Genomic DNA, 17,134 nt, shown 5'->3' with positions numbered 1-17,134 from the left:
TCTAAACAGCTGTTGAACTGAAAACCAGCTCCTATTTACATTGACAATTCCCTATTGACCATTAGTATTATATTTAGTTTTTAGTACTCTTGTCCTCTCATCCTCCGCGTTGTGTATCAATCTTCAAAATATTATTATAGCCCTAAAAAAAAAGGCATAAGGCCTTATGATATACTGCATATATGAGAATCAACAAAGAGAGAAGAATACAATTGTGAAAAAAAAAATAGTGTAGTTCGTGATGATATTAAACAGTAACATCTAGGCCTATCTACAGAATGTACACATGTAAGATGCAGAAGATGCAGAGGGTTTTATATCTATGGAAGTCCCAGCCTATTGGCGGGTGTCTGACCACATCCTGTTCAGCTCACAGTACTTTCTGGTAGGGAGACTGGGGGCCTTCTGGGCGTTCAAATGGGATCTTGTCATTCAGAGTCTGCGGCTACATGTGACAGATAATCAAGAAGAAATTGTTTCAGCATCAAGAAAGGTAGTGACTATTCTCAAAGTAGACTATATAGTCTTCCTTTCAATCATAGACATTTTACCATTATGACCATTTATATCTTACCTTGTTCAATCTTGGGATAACCAGATCATTGACAGTTTCATAGATGGATATTGGGTTTACATGACTGTTTGAACTTGTCTGGAATCAAAATACAGCCCATTACAATACAGTACATACAGCTTCCACACATTCAGATACATAATAATGGCAATTCATACTTACATCTCTACTTCTTGTTTTGATCATAACATCAGCATATATTGTGTTGTCAGTTAGATCTGCTGTGTTTTATAAGAACAAAATATCAACAAATCAGAAACATTGCATACAGGATATCAACAAACAAACCCAGGAATTAATGAGGGGTCTCACTCTTTTTCTAATTTCTAGCAAATCCCCCCCCCCCCCCCCCCCCCCAAAAATCATATCAGCTGAAGAATACTTCTAGAACCACCTGAAATGTCACTTTAAGTATAACTGAGGGCCCTAAGCTGTACATACATGTGTTACTTCGGCCCCTGCAGTAGCACACTGCTACAGTGAGGATCAGCACCACAGCACCTCCCACTGATACTCTGATGTAGATGGTATACCACACCAGTCCTGTCACATATTGTACAACACACATGATTAGACTATACAATATGATAAAGACTAAATGGCTCTATATCATATACATCCAATGTAATCACATTGCGTTCAACATAAGCATATAAGCACACTGAAAAGTGTATAGAAGGGATTATTATGTTATTTTCTATGGGCTATGTGGGACGCTAGCGTCCCACCTGCGGGACACAGCCAGTGAAATATCAGGGCGGCAAATTCAAAAACAACAAAATGTCATAATTCAACTTTCTCAAACATACAACTATTTTACACCATTTTAAAGATACACTTCTCCTTGATGTAACCACATTTCAAAAAGGCTTTACAGCGAAAGCAAAACATTAGATTATGTCAGGAGAGTACCCAGCCAGAAATAATCACACAGCCATTTTCAAAGAAAGCATAAATGTCACAAAAACCAAAACCACAGCTAAATGCAGCACTAACCTTTGATGATCTTCATCAGATGACACTCCTAGGACATTATGTTATACAATACATGCATGTTTTGTTCAATCAAGTTCATATTTATATCAAAAACCAGCTTTTTACATTAGCATGTGATGTTCAGAACTAGCATACCCACTGAAAACTTCCGGTGAATTTACTAAATTACTCATGATAAACGTTGACAAAATACATAACTATTATTTTAAGAATTATAGATACAGAACTCCTTTATGCAATCGCGGGGTCAGATTTTAAAATAGCTTTTCGGCGAAAGCACATTTTGTAATATTCTGAGTACATAGCTCATCCATCACAGGCTAGCTATTCAGACACCCGCCAACGTCGGGTCTCAGTAAACTCAAAATTACTATTAGAAAAATTGGATTACCTTTGCTGTTCTTCGTCAGAATGCACTCACAGGACTTCTACTTCAACAACAAATGTTGTTTTGGTTCCAAATAATCCATAGTTATATCCAAATACCTCAGTTTTGTTCATGCGTTCAGGTCACTATCCAAACGGTAACGCGCAAGCACATTTCGTGACAAAAAAATTCAAAATGTACCTTTACCGTACTTAGAAGCATGTCAAACGCTGTTTAAAATCAATTGTTATGCTATTTTTCTTGTAAAGTAGCGATAATATTCCAACCGGACAACGTTGTATTCATTCAATGAGAGAAAGAAAAAAATGGTGATCTCTCGTGAACGCGCCTTTGTCCAGAGCTCCTATACTTTGCCCAGAGACAGATGACGCCCCAATCCACTTTCTGGCGGCTTTAGAGAGCCAATGGAAGCCTTAGAAAGTGCAACATAACCCCACGGGCACTGTAGTTTCGATAGACAAGCAAAAGCAGAACTACAAAATTGCAGACAGGGCACTTCCTGCTTAGAATCTTCTCAGGTTTTTGCCTGCTATATGAGTTCTGTTTTACTCACAAACACCATTCAAACAGTTTTAGAAACTTTAGAGTATTTTCTATCCAAATCTACTAATAATATGCATATTCTCGTTTCTGGGCAAGAGTAGTAACCAGTTTAATTCGGGTACGTTTTTTTATCCGGCCGTGAAAATACTGCCCCCTAGCCCAGACAGGTTATCTAGGTACCTGGGGTGGTTGTGTCATTCCTACACTTTACTGTCTCAGAGGCAGTTTTCCAACTGACTAGGTTGGAGGCGTTGCACTTTACACTGATGTTCTCTCTGCTGGTGAGAGAGAGAAGTGAATCTGCTGGGCGTCCCCGTAGATCTCATTGTCTCTCTCCCAGGTGTAGGTAAGGTTGGGGTAGCAGGACATGTTGCACACCAGCCGTACCGTACAGGAGTGGTTGGCCAATAGCTTGATGTCTGTCTGGATCGCCACCGTGGATATAGGCTCTAACCAACCAGGAAAGAAATAAAGACTCATAATCAGTCTTCTAAATGAACCCTAGAGTTGAAAATGTGATGGATATTTAACAAAGCACGGTGAATAAGGTCAGTATAAAACCACAAAACCTGTGTTATAGTTTAAAGATCATCAGCCATGGTTATGTACATAAATAACAATGATATCAAAATAGGATGCAAAAATGGTGATAACAGCCTACCGTGGACCTTCAGAGTGATGGTCTTACTGCCAATCTGACCTTTGTCCTCTTCTCCTGTAAGTATAAAATCCCCTGAGTTTTGCAGTGTCAGTTCTCTGACTGTTAAACTGAAGTTTTTGGTGTTCATCTTTAGTCTCCCCTCAAACTGGGATCCAGGTGAATATACAACTTCTGAGTTGAATTCTGCAATATCATTTCTGAGGAATTCTACCTTTTCTATTTCTACCTCTGAGGAAGCACAGTTCCCGCTCAGCCCAGTCAAAACTGTTCGCTGCTCTGGCACCCCAATGGTGGAACAAGCTCCCTCACGACGCCAGGACAGCGGAGTCAATCACCACCTTCCGGAGACACCTGAAACCCCACCTCTTTAAGGAATACCTAGGATAGGATAAAGTAATCCTTCTAACCCCCCCCCCCCCCCCCCCCCCCCCCCCCGCCTTAAAAGATTTAGATGCACTATTGTAAAGTGGTTGTTCCACTGGATATCATAAGGTGAATGCACCATTTTGTAAGTCGCTCTGGATAAGAGCGTCTGCTAAATGACTTAAATGTAAATGTAATGTAAATGTATTTCACACGTTATAAAGGGTATATAAAATGTAAAAGAATTATAATTCTGACCTCCATCAATGGTTGCACACTATATTACAATGATCTTATTACTGTGTTGTTATTCATGTAGTAATATGTAGCAAGTGTTGTAATTACTCATTGTTACACTGTAATACTTGTTACAGTGTGACTGTAATACTTGTTACAGTGTGCCTACATGAAAAATTACACAATAATAAACTGCAATGCAAAGTCCTATCTATTCAATAATAGATTGTAATGGATTGGATTTATATAGTGCATTTCTAGGTTTCATTTATGCTGTTCGTGGCACTTTGCATATTTTCACATTATATATTTACGTATCCGAGTGTTGTTCATTTTTAACTTCATTAAAGTCCACTCCTCCCCCACATTCAGCAGAACAGCATGAGATGACAAGAAGTGGTGGTGGATCTGATAAGCTCTCCTCAGCTCACAAGTACAAATACCACTGTGTTTAATGTGTAATTATTCACCAGAAATGAATCATATACTGCATTGTCAACATTATAATTACATATCAGTCTGTAATTTTTTATGTTTATGTTTTATAAACCCTTACACCCAAAAATGTCATTCATGAATTTTTTGAATACAGTTCATTGAAGAATTTAAGACATAACTGCAGTTATCCTAGTCTGGCAATGTATCATATTATATAATAGAAACAATAATTTGATACAGTCCCATATCGCCTTAAATGTAATGAATGACAGCCATTAGGCACAGGGTCGTAAGATCTGTTGCGTTCTAGAAGTACTGCAACAGCTGCTGACCCAACCACACCATTGGCACTCATTCAAAACTACAGAATACATACATCATGATATGTTCCTGAATATAGGTATTAGGTAGGTGTTATCACACAGCAATAAAGCAAATGTTTTGAGATATCCAACCAATCACTGATGACTAGGCATTCTACAGTCAACACACACCATGCAAAGACCAACAACGAAGTTAAAGAAAGCTGATGGTTTTCATTACTTTCTCATGCAAGCAAGCACATGCAATACATCCTGTTTGGGGATGATTCTACCCTCTTGGTTTCACATTAGAATAAGGAGACCGTTGAAAAGACCCTAAGCAGCCAACTGACTAAAGTCAGTAAGTGGTTATCCATTTAGGCAAGACAGAATGTATCCTGTTTGGTTCCAAACACAAAGTGAACAACTCTTCCAACTTCTCAGTCAAGTTTAATAGTATAGCGGTGAAGGAAAAATGCTATGTTACATACATTTGGATGTGAACTGGACCAACACATGACATGCAAACTTGTGGCTCTGAAGGTCATTAGGAATGTTCACTCAAGGACAAAGTTCCTGGGAAGGGTAGCCAAGTTCCTGGATAGAGAGACTATGAAGACCCTGGCAACATCTCTGATACAGTACCACTATGACTATGCTTGTATCTCAAGGTTCAGTGGCATAACAAAAATCTGAAGGACAAACTTCAAACGGCCCAAAACAAACTAATGAGAATTATACTCAAGCTCAGCCATAGAGACGCATGCTTGTCCTAATCATTTCAGGGAACTGAACTGGTGTAACAGTGTAGGTTCCGTCTCTCTCCTCGCCCCAACCTGGGCTCGAACCAGGGACCCTTGGACACATCAACAACTGACACCCACGAAGCATCGTTACCCATCGCGCCACAAAAGCCACAGCCCTTGCAAAACAAAGGGAACAACCACTTCAGGTCTCAGAGCGAGTGACGTCACCGATTGAAACACTATTAGCGCGCACCACCGCTAACTAACTAGCCATTTCACATCGGTTACACTCACCCCCCTTTTTGACCTCCTCCTTTTCCGCAGCAACCAATGATCCGGGTCACGGCACCAATGTAACAGTGTAGGTTCCGTCCCTCTCCTCGCCCCAACCTGGGCTCGAACCAGGGACCCTTGCACACATCAACAACTGACACCCATGAAGCATCGTTACACTTCGCGCCACAAAAGCCGCGGCCCTTGCAACGCAAGGGGAACAACCACTTCAGGTCGATTGAAACGCTATTAGTGCGCACCACCGCTAACTAACTAGCCATTTCACATTGGTTACACTGGCTTGCAGTTGATCTCCTGGTGGTGCAGATTAAACTGTTGATGGTTTTTAAAGTGATACATGACCTTTCCCCCAGTTACCTGTCTGGTTATTTTAATTTCAATAGAGACTCTCATAGCCATCACACCGGAGCCAAAGTTGCCAATATGAGACCACAGCTCTATAGGAGCATTGGGTGACAGTGAGAGGTAAGAAAATGGTCATGATCACATGACCTTTTCATAATATCTGTGGTCATCAGTCATTTGTTGTGTTAAAAAGCATACTGTAGGTTTGGAGTTGCAAGCTCAGGCTGGTCATCTGATCTCAAATCAGTTGTCAAATATATATTCACTTTGTCCACTACTTTATTTATTTTCTACAACTACCTCAGAGTCGGATGGTGATTTGCTGTTCTCTCTCCAGATGTAACTCCTGGACCCTCTACATCAGTCCTAGTAGGAGTGGTTGTGGGCCTGGTTGTTGCTGGTGTTCTACTGGCCATTCTCCTGGTACTGCTGTGTCAATATAAAAAAGCCGAAGGTGAGACTTTTATCAATTCTCATTTAACTTTTTGGTTCATGTTTAGGAGAAAGACGTCTAATTACAAAACCTTAAAACAGTAACGACTTGATACAGTATAATAGTATGCATTTCTCATTACAGATTCCTGTTGCAACAGAATATTCTGGTGAGTACACCTGTCTTTTAACTACGTTCCTTTTCATACAGTAAAATATAATCTGTGTGTTTCATGAGTATCTCTCTCCCTGTAGGCCCCACCAGCCCCAGAGGACCAACCTGGACCCCCAACAGGACCAGCGATCTACCCAGGGCCAGGCTCCTGATGCTGGGTATACACATCTACAGCATGGTCAGTCTCTCATCCCAGACCACTGTCACTCTCCTCTCTGTAACTACACATACTGACTTTTCACCATTCACTTTATATACATGTTACCATACTCTATGTCCCTAAGCAAGCTGAGGGAAAACCAACCTATTAATCTTTCTCTCTCTTCTTTGACCAACAGGTGGCACTAACATCTATGATACAATCCCACCCTCAGACAATGGTACTGGGAAAGGGGCATAACTAGTCAGTTGTACAACTGAATGCCTTCAAATGAAATATGTCTTCCGCATTTAACACAACCCCTCTGAATCAGAGAGATGCGGTTGACTGCCTTAATCAACATCCACGGCACCTGGGGAACAGTGGGTTAGCTGCCTTGCTCAGGCGCAGAATGACAGATTTTTACCTTGTCAACTCAGGGATTCGATCCAGCAACCTTTCGGTTACTGGCCCAGCAACCTTTTGGTTACTAACCACTAGGCTACCTGTATGTTAAATTTAGCATGAATACAGAATAGATTTGTTGTTGCAGTTGTTCTTCATATGTTTAATATTACTAATATACTAACAGTAAGTAGAGATATTAGTGTATTACCTGTATATTTCAGATGCTGGTGCTGCTACTGCTGGACTAAAAATGTGACGTATGCACAGATTCAATTCAAAAAGTTGGACAAGAAGAAGAAAAGTAACTCAACTGTCACATAAATTAATACACAAATTAATACACAAATGTGATAAAAACAAACAAATTCTCTCCTCCTCCTCAGAAATGACAGCTGATCCAAAATAAAATCCAGTCTATTCTGAGGTCAAGACAAGAAAGACCACAGGTGAGACCCATTCTACAGGTTGGCAGTCAGTGAACTCTAAATGTGTGATTTTGGAGTTTCGAAAAAGATGCAGAATATTCAAAAGCTAATTCCTTAATTTATTGACTGGAAATTTCAATTTTCAGCAGCAACTGGACCTGTTGATGTGACATATGCTGAGGTTGACCTTAAACAGAAGGCCAAAGCCAAGAAGAAGAAAGGTAAGACTGGACATCCCTCCTTCCATGTTCCCCCAATCATACCCTCACATATCTGACCCCATATTGACTAGCTGTATAATACTCTGTATATAAATGTTATATTATGCTGATGTTTTATCCTCACTCCTTACAGAAACATCAACCCCACCTGAGGCAGATTCAGTCTATTCTCAATTGAAGCCAGGCACAGCACCAGGTAAGACTAATAGCCATATGCTATTGATACTTATATGATACTAATATGGAACTAATTCTCTGATATCAAACTATACTGTATCTATTTAAAGTATGTATCTTTGTTTAATTCTTAAGGGTTTGTTTGACTGCATGTCCTAAACAACTTTGTGTGGTGATATGTTGCAGGTACTTGATAGGGCAGGGATGGAGGGATTGAGGAATGGAGGGATGAAAGGATGGAGGGGTGGAGGGACGGAAGGACGGAGGGATGGAAGGATAGAGGGATGGAGGGATGGAAGGACACACCATCAGAGGAGGAGCAGAAGGAACCCGCAACATGGATTTTGCATGCTCAACACACACAAGCAAACACACACATGCACAAACACACACGCAATAACACCTTGTACATTATGGCGTTCTTACTTATTTTATTTACCAACAGATATATTCTATGTAAGAATGGTTTAATTGTGTTTTACTGTAACAGCTTTTTCTTATTATAAGGTGTAATGATGATGGCTCTTATCTGCAGCTACAGCAATTGTGTCTGCTTTTTATTGTGTATTGAATAGTATTGTTTTGTTGTAAATTTATTAAAATGTATTATCTTTGATTTATGATGTCTGTCATTCAGATGATAGAATAACATATTTGAATATGAATTCCCAAAAAGTATTATTCACATTTTCTTCTAATGGCCTGTACTTTAACAATATCGTTGCGTTGTTCTTTTTTAATAAACTATTTTTTATCCACCAGATGGCATGAGTGCTTTCTTACAGTAAATGGATATTGTATTCTGCAACTTTTCCACACAACCTAATTTGTCAAACCTCCTTTCAGCCTAGTATAGATCTTATGCTCCACAATGTGTGAGTTAAAGGGCATTTGTACATCAATTTTTGGACTTAATTATATCTACCCATTGAATCTTGAAGAATATAACATAAATGCCCCAAGAGCAAAGTTCAAAAGCTGCACCCCATCAGCTGAAGACCCATTGAGATTTTCAGAATTACTTTTTGGGGAAGAGTGTGCCTGAAATGAACAGTTCTTCTCAGTTGTATTATGTCATATACTCTGCAGGAGTACTGAGGATCTAGTAACCTACATATGAATGACTATCAGTTCTCCCATATTGCCTCCTCATCCTACAGACAGGTAGGTCATAACAATTAATGACATTAGTGGTGTATGACTCTGACTGCTATTTTCAGTGTCCCTGCATGGTCATTGTTCCAGTTAGGGGGTTACTGTGTCTATGTGTTACATTTACATCATTTAGCAGACACTCTTATCCAGAGTGACTTACAGTAGTGAATAGATACTTTTTTTTTCTTTCGTACTGGCCCCCTGTGGGAATCAAACCCACAACCCTGGCGTTGCAAACACAATGCTCTACCAACTGAGCCACACGGGACCATGTGTTTATGTCTATGTGGTCAGGCAGACAGCCGGCAGCCAGGTCATTGTCACTGCTCCTGAGAAACAGTCACAGGAAGTGGCATCACCAAGAGATGTTACCTGAAACGTCGAAGGGGGGCTTCTATCAGTAACCTGGGACCCATTACCTTCTGAAAAAGTTGGCAGGTGTTTCATGTCCCTCAGTCACACTGACCTATGAGCATGCAGAAGGAGTCATATGAAGCCAAGAGGAAACTGCACAGACACTGTTATGACATTTTTGCTCTCTCTCACTCTCTCTAACCCCCCTCACACTCTCTCCCCCCTCGCACTTTGTCTTTCTTTCTCTTTCTCTCTGTCTCTGTCTCTATCTCAATCTCGCTCTCTGTCTCACTCTCTCTTCTCCCGAGCCCTCCATCTACCTCCTTTCTCTTTCTCTGCAACATTGAGTGGTTTGCTCATAAAGTAACAAAGCTACCGGTATCTGTGAAACACCATGACCATTAAACACACAACCAGCAGCAGCTAGGAAACACATGCTCCAAAACCACCACCATCAGACTGATCAACACAGTGACAGACCCGAAACACACCCACACCTCATCATCTAACTCTCAAGCTGAGTGAAGGGGTATTTTCAGAGAGCAACTATAGAATGTGACTTCTTTTTCAGCTAACATTCAGGAATTATATATAGAACAGCAGCCCTCATCAAAAGGAAGTCTCTGCTCTTTCTCCTCTCTACTCTTTCTTCTCTGTGTGTTTTGGATAGTCAACTGCTAGCTATCAGTGACAGTGATAGATAAGGACATATAGCCAGAGGAAACAGTCATATAACACCTTAAAGAGATGTCTGGTGGTCCCTTCTCCTGCTACTCCAAACAGGGAATACTCTTTCTCCTACTCTCTAACCTTCACTATGGTAAGTTTTGTAACAATTTTTATTTATTTTAACATTTTAAACATAATAAAACCACAATACAACCATCAACGAGGATGACACAAACAAGTTTAAAAACATCCCCATAGTGGTCCTCTTGAAAACAAAAATATACACAAGATAACGTGTCGTGTCTTTGATATTATTAAAGTTGAAGACTGTTATATTATCAAATCAATTATCTGTAATTATTATTACGTCATTAAACTAATCAGGTAAATTTAATTAACTAAAAAGTCGGGGCACCACGGAAAATCTTCAGATTACAGAGTTATAATTTTCCAAATATTACTTTTCAGATATTTTAATATCTAATCAATTAGTCTTATATTAATGAATTATTCTTTACCTCACGTCAGTCTGATCTGAATGTCGTAAATTGTTGGTTATTTGCACAAACCCAGCCTTTTATTATTATTATTAAACCTTTATCTAACCAGGTAGGCCTCATTGAGATTTAAAATCTCTTTTTCAAGAGCGTCCTGGTCAAGATAGGCAGCACCAGGTCATTACAAAAAGTACTGACAAACAACATGAAAAACTACAAGTAATTTAGTAAAAATCATAGAATTCACAAGAGTTTAACAAAATCAAAAACAACAAATTAAAAACATTGACAAGTCAGGGAATCAGCCTCAAGATCATTCATCAGTGATTTAAAAATACCAATCGGGACAAGTTCTTCCAGTTTAAAAGTATTTTGTAACGTGTTCCAAGACGATGGCGCAGAGTACATAAAAGGCCTTTACCAAATTCAGTTCGGACATTTGGAACAGTTAGCAGGATAAAGTCCAGAGAATGAAGAGAGTACACACCACATTTCTGAACAATAAAAATGCCCAAATAAAAAGGTAGTAAACCCAAAATGGCTTTGTAAATAAAAGTATACCAGTGACTGAGCCTACAAGTGACTAGAGAAGGCCAACCAACCCTGGTATACAAAGTGCAGTGGTGTATAAGGGTTTTGCCATTTAAAATAAATCTCAAAGTGCCATGGTAAAGGGTGTCAATTGATCTCAAACACTGAGCGGAAGCATTCATATATAAAATATCCCCATAGTCTAGTAAAGGCATAAATGTAGCTGACACTAGCCTCGTTCTGGCTTCAAAAGAAAAACAGGCCTTATTCCTAAAATAAAATCCCAATTTCAGCCTACATTTTTTTGTAAGTTGTTGAATATGCAATTTAAAAGAGAGGCCGTCATCAATTAAAATTCCAAGATATTTATATGTTAGTCTCAATCTCAATGCCCTGACAGGTAATAATAGGTGAAAAGTTCAGAGGTCTATTTCTTGCTTTTGAAAACACCATTAGCTTAGTTTTGTCAGTATTGAGGATATGCTTCAATTGACACAAGGTATGTTGAACAGTATAAAAAGCATTTTGCAAGTTCTGGAAAGCTTTTGTAAGAGACGAGGCACAACAGTAAACAACAGTATCATCAGCATAAAAATGAAGATGGGCATTTTGGACATTTTTGTCTAAATTATTTATATAAATAGTGAATAAGAGAGGACGAAGTACAGAGCCTTGGGGCACACCATTACAGACAGACAATTTAACAGACATGAGCCCATCAAATTGAGTGCACTGAGTTCTATCAGACAGATAGTTAGCAAACCATGCAACTGCATGCTCCGAAAGACCTACACTCAACAATCACTGCCTTAGTAGAGCATGATCAACTGTATCAAAAGCCTTAGAGAGATCAATAAAAAGTGAGACACAATGCTGTTTTTTGTCAAGAGCTTCAGTGATATCATTTAAAACCTTCATGGCTGCTGTAATTGTGCTATGCTTCTTCCTGAAGCCCGATTGGTACATTGATAAAATAGAGTTAGTAAATAAAAACTTTTTTAGCTGTTCACTCACAAGGGATTTCAAGATTTTCACCAGGGGTGACAGCTTTGAGATTGGCCTATAATTATTTAAAAGAGTTGGATCTCCCCCTTTTAAAAGTGGTAGGACAAATGCTGATTTCCAGATCTTTGGAATTTCATTACATTCCAGGGTTAGATTGAACAGATATGTAAGTGTATGTTAGTCGTCGTGTGGTCACGTGGTCTTTACTATAAATCATTCATACACCAATTGGCTTAACCTCTCTAGGGTAGGTGGGACGAAATCGGCCCACCTACGTAACAGCCAGTGGAATCCTGTGGCACGTTATTCAAATACCTTAGAAATGCTATTACTTCAAGTTCTCAAACATATGACTATTTTACACCATTTTAAAGACAAGACTCTCGTTAATCTAACCACACTGTCCGATTTCAAAAAGGCTTTAAAACGAAAGCAAAACATTAGATTATGTCAGCAGAGTACCCAGCCAGAAATAATCAGACACCCATTTTTCAAGCTAGCATATAATGTCACATAAACCCAAACCACAGCTAAATGCAGCACTAACCTTTGATGATCTTCATCAGATGACAATCCTAGGACATTATGTTATACAATACATGCATGTTTTGTTCAATCAAGTTCATATTTATATCAAAAACCATCTTTTTACATTAGCATGTGACGTTCAGAACTAGCATACCCACCGCAAACTTCCGGTGAATTTACTAAATTACTCACGATAAACGTTCACAAAAAACATAACAATTATTTTAAGAATTATAGATACAAAACTTCTTTATGCAATCGCTATGTCCGATTTTAAAATAGCTTTTCGGTGAAAACACATTTTGCAATATTCTGAGTAGATAGCCCAGCCATCCCGGGCTAGCTATTTAGACACCCACCAAGTTTAGCCCTCACCAAAGTCAGATTTACTATAAGAAAAATTGGATTACCTTTGCTGTTCTTCGTCAGAATGCACTCCCAGGACTTCTACTTCAATAACAAATGTTGGTTTGGTTCAAAATAATCCATAGTTATGTTCAAATGTCCTCTGTTTTGTTCGTGCGTTCAAGACACTATCTGAAGGGTGACGAAGGGTGACAAAACATTTCTAAATATTCCATTACCGTACTTCGAAGCATGTCAACCGCTGTTTAAAATCCATTTTTATGCAATTTTTCTCGTAAAAAAGCGATAATATTCTGACCGGGAAACCCTGTTTACGTTCAAAGACAGAGAAAATAAAAACATGGTGTCGCCTCGTGCACGCGCCTCAGTCTCATTGTCCTCTGATAGACCACTTACCAAATGCGCTAATGTTTTTCAGCCAGGGGCTGCAAAGACATCATTCAGCTTTTTGCCGCCTTCTGAGAGCCTATGGGAGCCGTAGGAAGTGTCACGTTACAGCAGAGATCCTCAGTTTTCAATAAAGAGAATGTAGAAGCCCAAGAAATGGTCAGACAGGCCACTTCCTGTAAGGAATCTTCTCAGGTTTTTGCCTGCCATATGAGTTCTGTTATACTCACAGACACCATTCAAACAGTTTTAGAAACTTTAGGGTGTTTTCTATCCTAAGCCAATAATTATATGCATATTCTAGTTTCTGGGCAGTAGTAATAACCACAATTAAATCGGGTACGTTTTTTATCCGGCCGTGCAAATACTGCCCCCTACCCTAGATAGGATAGGGAAGATTCTCTAGTGAGCTAAGCAAAAACAGTTTGGTTATATCACGATAGATTCAGAGAAGAGAAGGGGTTTTGGGAAGGAAGGCTAAGGAACATTGGTCTTTATCTGACCTGGGAAGCTATTCTAACATAAATACATATGCCACTAACGATCGCTCATTCGGAAAACTAATGCACTGTATTTACGTGAAGCTGGTGGTGTGATGCTCTGGTTTTCCCCGTCCTTTGTGGAATCTTCCGGGTCATCGTGTGCTCACGTGGTCTGAGAGGTTCATCTCACTCTGGAGATTCGTCCACGTCGGTCAGTGTTCGCGTACTAGATTTACACATATGTTCAGCTGCAGTCTGATATATGCTAGTTTAGTATGCACTTCTTCTTTAGGTGATCAATAGATCAGAGTTCATACCATTTCACGTGTGGTGCAAGCTCTCACGTTTCCTGGCGTGTAGGGTTGAAATTAGAATTAGGACAAGTCCTCCCGTTATTTGGAACTTAGGTGACTTTGGGTCATGGGGGCTTTTATAGAAATGTAGAAAAGGGGTTGGTTCATATTTCCACCCAATGCCTATTCACTTGGGCGTGGCTACTGACTTAGTTAAACTTTTCAGGGAAGACGATTTTCTCATTTTAAAAGCTAACATCATATAACATCATTTCACAAACAGTTTAATCTTTACCAATTCATTTTATACAATAATTAGAAGCAAACCTCATACATAACTGAGGCACCTGTGTAAACAGAGTTAGGGTAATGTCGCTGTATTGTCATCCATGAGGTCACAAACATGAAACAAAACGGACCAGGTCGTAGCTGGCTTCTCCACCGACCGTTTACACATTCTATAAAATATAAATATTGTTTCATTCTCAAATTCTGGGATGTAGTAGAATTGGGCCAGAGAATCCCTTTGTCTTGCTTGCTTGCTCTCTCCATACAGCATGGCCAGGGAGTCTCTTTACGGAATTTATGATGTGGAGGTTAAAAACTTCTTCAGGATCGGTGGGTCAAGTTACAAGAACATTTCCCAGGACATAGACATATCTGATATTGGCAGAAAGCTTAAATTCTTGTTAATCTAACTGCACTGTCCAATTTACAGCAGCTATTACAGTGAAAGAGTACCATGCTATTGTTTGAGAGTGCACAGTTTTGAACATGAAAAGTTATTAATAAACCAAATAGGCACATAAGGGCAGTCTTTTTACAAAATGTTGAACATAATTGCAATGGTACATTGGATCAGTCTAAAACTTTGCACATACACTACTGCCATCTAGTGACCAAAATCTAAATTGCAGCTAGGCTGGAATAATACATGATGGCCTTTTGTGTATTAAGAACGGTTGTTTTTCTTTGTATTATCTTTTACCAGATCTATTGTGTTATATTCTCCTGCATTCCTTTCACATTTCCACAAACTTCAAAGTGTTTCCTTTCACATGGTACCAAGAATATGTATTCCCTTGCTTCAGGGCCTGAGTTACAGACAGTTATATTTGGGTATGTCATTTTAGGCGTAAACTGAAAAAAGGGTCCGTAGGTTTGTTCACATCCCTGCTAGCCAATTCACTGAAACGGCTAGCGTCATGACACATGAAAAAAAAATGCATCTCAAATACATCTTATTAATAGGGAGGAAACCATAAAAGGAATAAAATAGTAACAATTATACTTTCTTGCGCAGTTTTAAAGCATTTTGCTCATAAACCATTTCTTAAGGTTAATCTTAAAACTCCGTAGTGTATTGATGGATTGTATATGGTTTGGTACACCATTCCACTGCACCAGTGTTAAGGAAAGAGCTTTTTCCAGCTATGCTCCTATCGTAACGACCGACACTGGAGTCGAGAAGCAGGTACAGGGAGTTGAACATTTAATGAACAGACATGAAAGAGGACAGGCACAGTGTCAGCACACGGGAAAATAAGGACATATGACAATCAATGCTGCAGCAGGGAATAGAGCAGGGAACCAGACAGATATAGGCGAGGAAATGATAGAGTTGATTGAGTCCAGCTGAGTCCAATAATCACTGATGCACATGATGGGGGAAAGGCAGGTGTGCGTAATGATGGTGGCAGGAGTGTGTAATGCTGGGGAAGGCGCCTGGGAGGGGGAGCGGGAGCGGGAACAGGCGTAACAGTACCCCCCACTCTAGGGGCGTCACCCGGCATTCCTATCTGGGCGAGCGTGACGGGCCGGCCGAGGCACGGATGCTGGACAAGCCGGCTGAGCATAAACTCCTGACGAACCGGCAGAGGCATGGGAGCCCGACAATCCGTCTGGGGCGTGAAAACCTTTCAATCCCGCTGAGGCGTGGGAGCCCGATGATCCGGCTGAGGCGTAGCAGCCTGACGAGCTGGCTGGGCGTAAAACCCTGACGATCCGGCTGAGGCCTGATGTGGGATGGGCGCCTTCCGAGCCAACCGGGGAAAGAAACCTCTCGAGCCAGCTAGGGCGTGACAGCCCAAGGAGCTGACTTAGGCACCCTCAGTTCCATCGGTGGCGGCACCCGGACCCGACGTCTCCACCAACAGGAAAGCCAGCACTCCCCGATGCTTCATGTGGTGGCTGCAGCATTCTGTAACGACCTGGAGTCGAGAAGCAGATACGGTGAGTTCAACATTTAATGAAGAACAGACATGGAACAAGACAGGCACAGCGTCAGCACACAGGAAAACAAGGACATGACAATCAATGCTGCAGCAGGGAATAGAGCGGGGAACCAGACAGATACAGGGGAGGTAATGACGGAGGTGATTAACTCCAGCTGAGACCAATAATTACTGATGCGCGTGACGGGGGAAAGGCAGGTTGCGTAATAATGGTGGCAGGAGTGCGTAATGCTGGAGAGCCTGGTACTTTCGAGCTCCAAGGAGTGGGAGCGGGAGCAAGCATGACACCTATAGAGAATTGGTCTCATATTGGCAACACTGGCTCTGGTGTGATGGCAATGAGAGTCTCTAATGAAATTAAAATAATCAGACAGGTAATTGGTGGAAAGGTCATGTATCACTTTAAAAACCATCAACAGTTTAATATGCACCACCATCAGATCAACTGGAAGCCAGTTCAGTTCACTGAAATGATTAGGACCAACGTGCGTCCCTTTGGCTGAGCTTGAGTATAATTCTCATTAGTTTGTTTTGGGCCGTTTGAAGTTTGTCCTTCAGATTTTTTGTTATGCCACTGAACCATGAGATACAAGCATAGTCATAGTGGCACTGTATCAGAGATTCTGCCAGGATATCATAGTCTCTCTATCCAGGAACTTGGCTACCCATGCCAGGAACTTTGTCCTGGAGTGAACATTCCCAATGGCCTTCGGAGCCACAAGTTTGCATGTCATGTGTTGGTCCAGTTGAAATCCAAATGTGTGTAACA

At 40.4% G+C, this 17,134-nt stretch overlaps 1 pseudogene; it reads right to left on the bottom strand.

Moving 5' to 3' along the window:
- Positions 1–370: 370 nt before the first annotated feature.
- On the bottom strand, positions 371–3,789 carry LOC106608915 (SLAM family member 8-like; annotated as a pseudogene).
- Between the last annotated feature and the right edge of the window lie 13,345 nt (positions 3,790–17,134).

The sequence above is a fragment of the Salmo salar genome, chromosome 07 (genome assembly GCF_965601325.2).
Source record: "Salmo salar chromosome 07, fSalSal1, whole genome shotgun sequence".
Lineage (NCBI taxonomy): Eukaryota > Metazoa > Chordata > Actinopteri > Salmoniformes > Salmonidae > Salmo > Salmo salar.
This window is presented reverse-complemented; position numbering and strand designations above follow the sequence as displayed.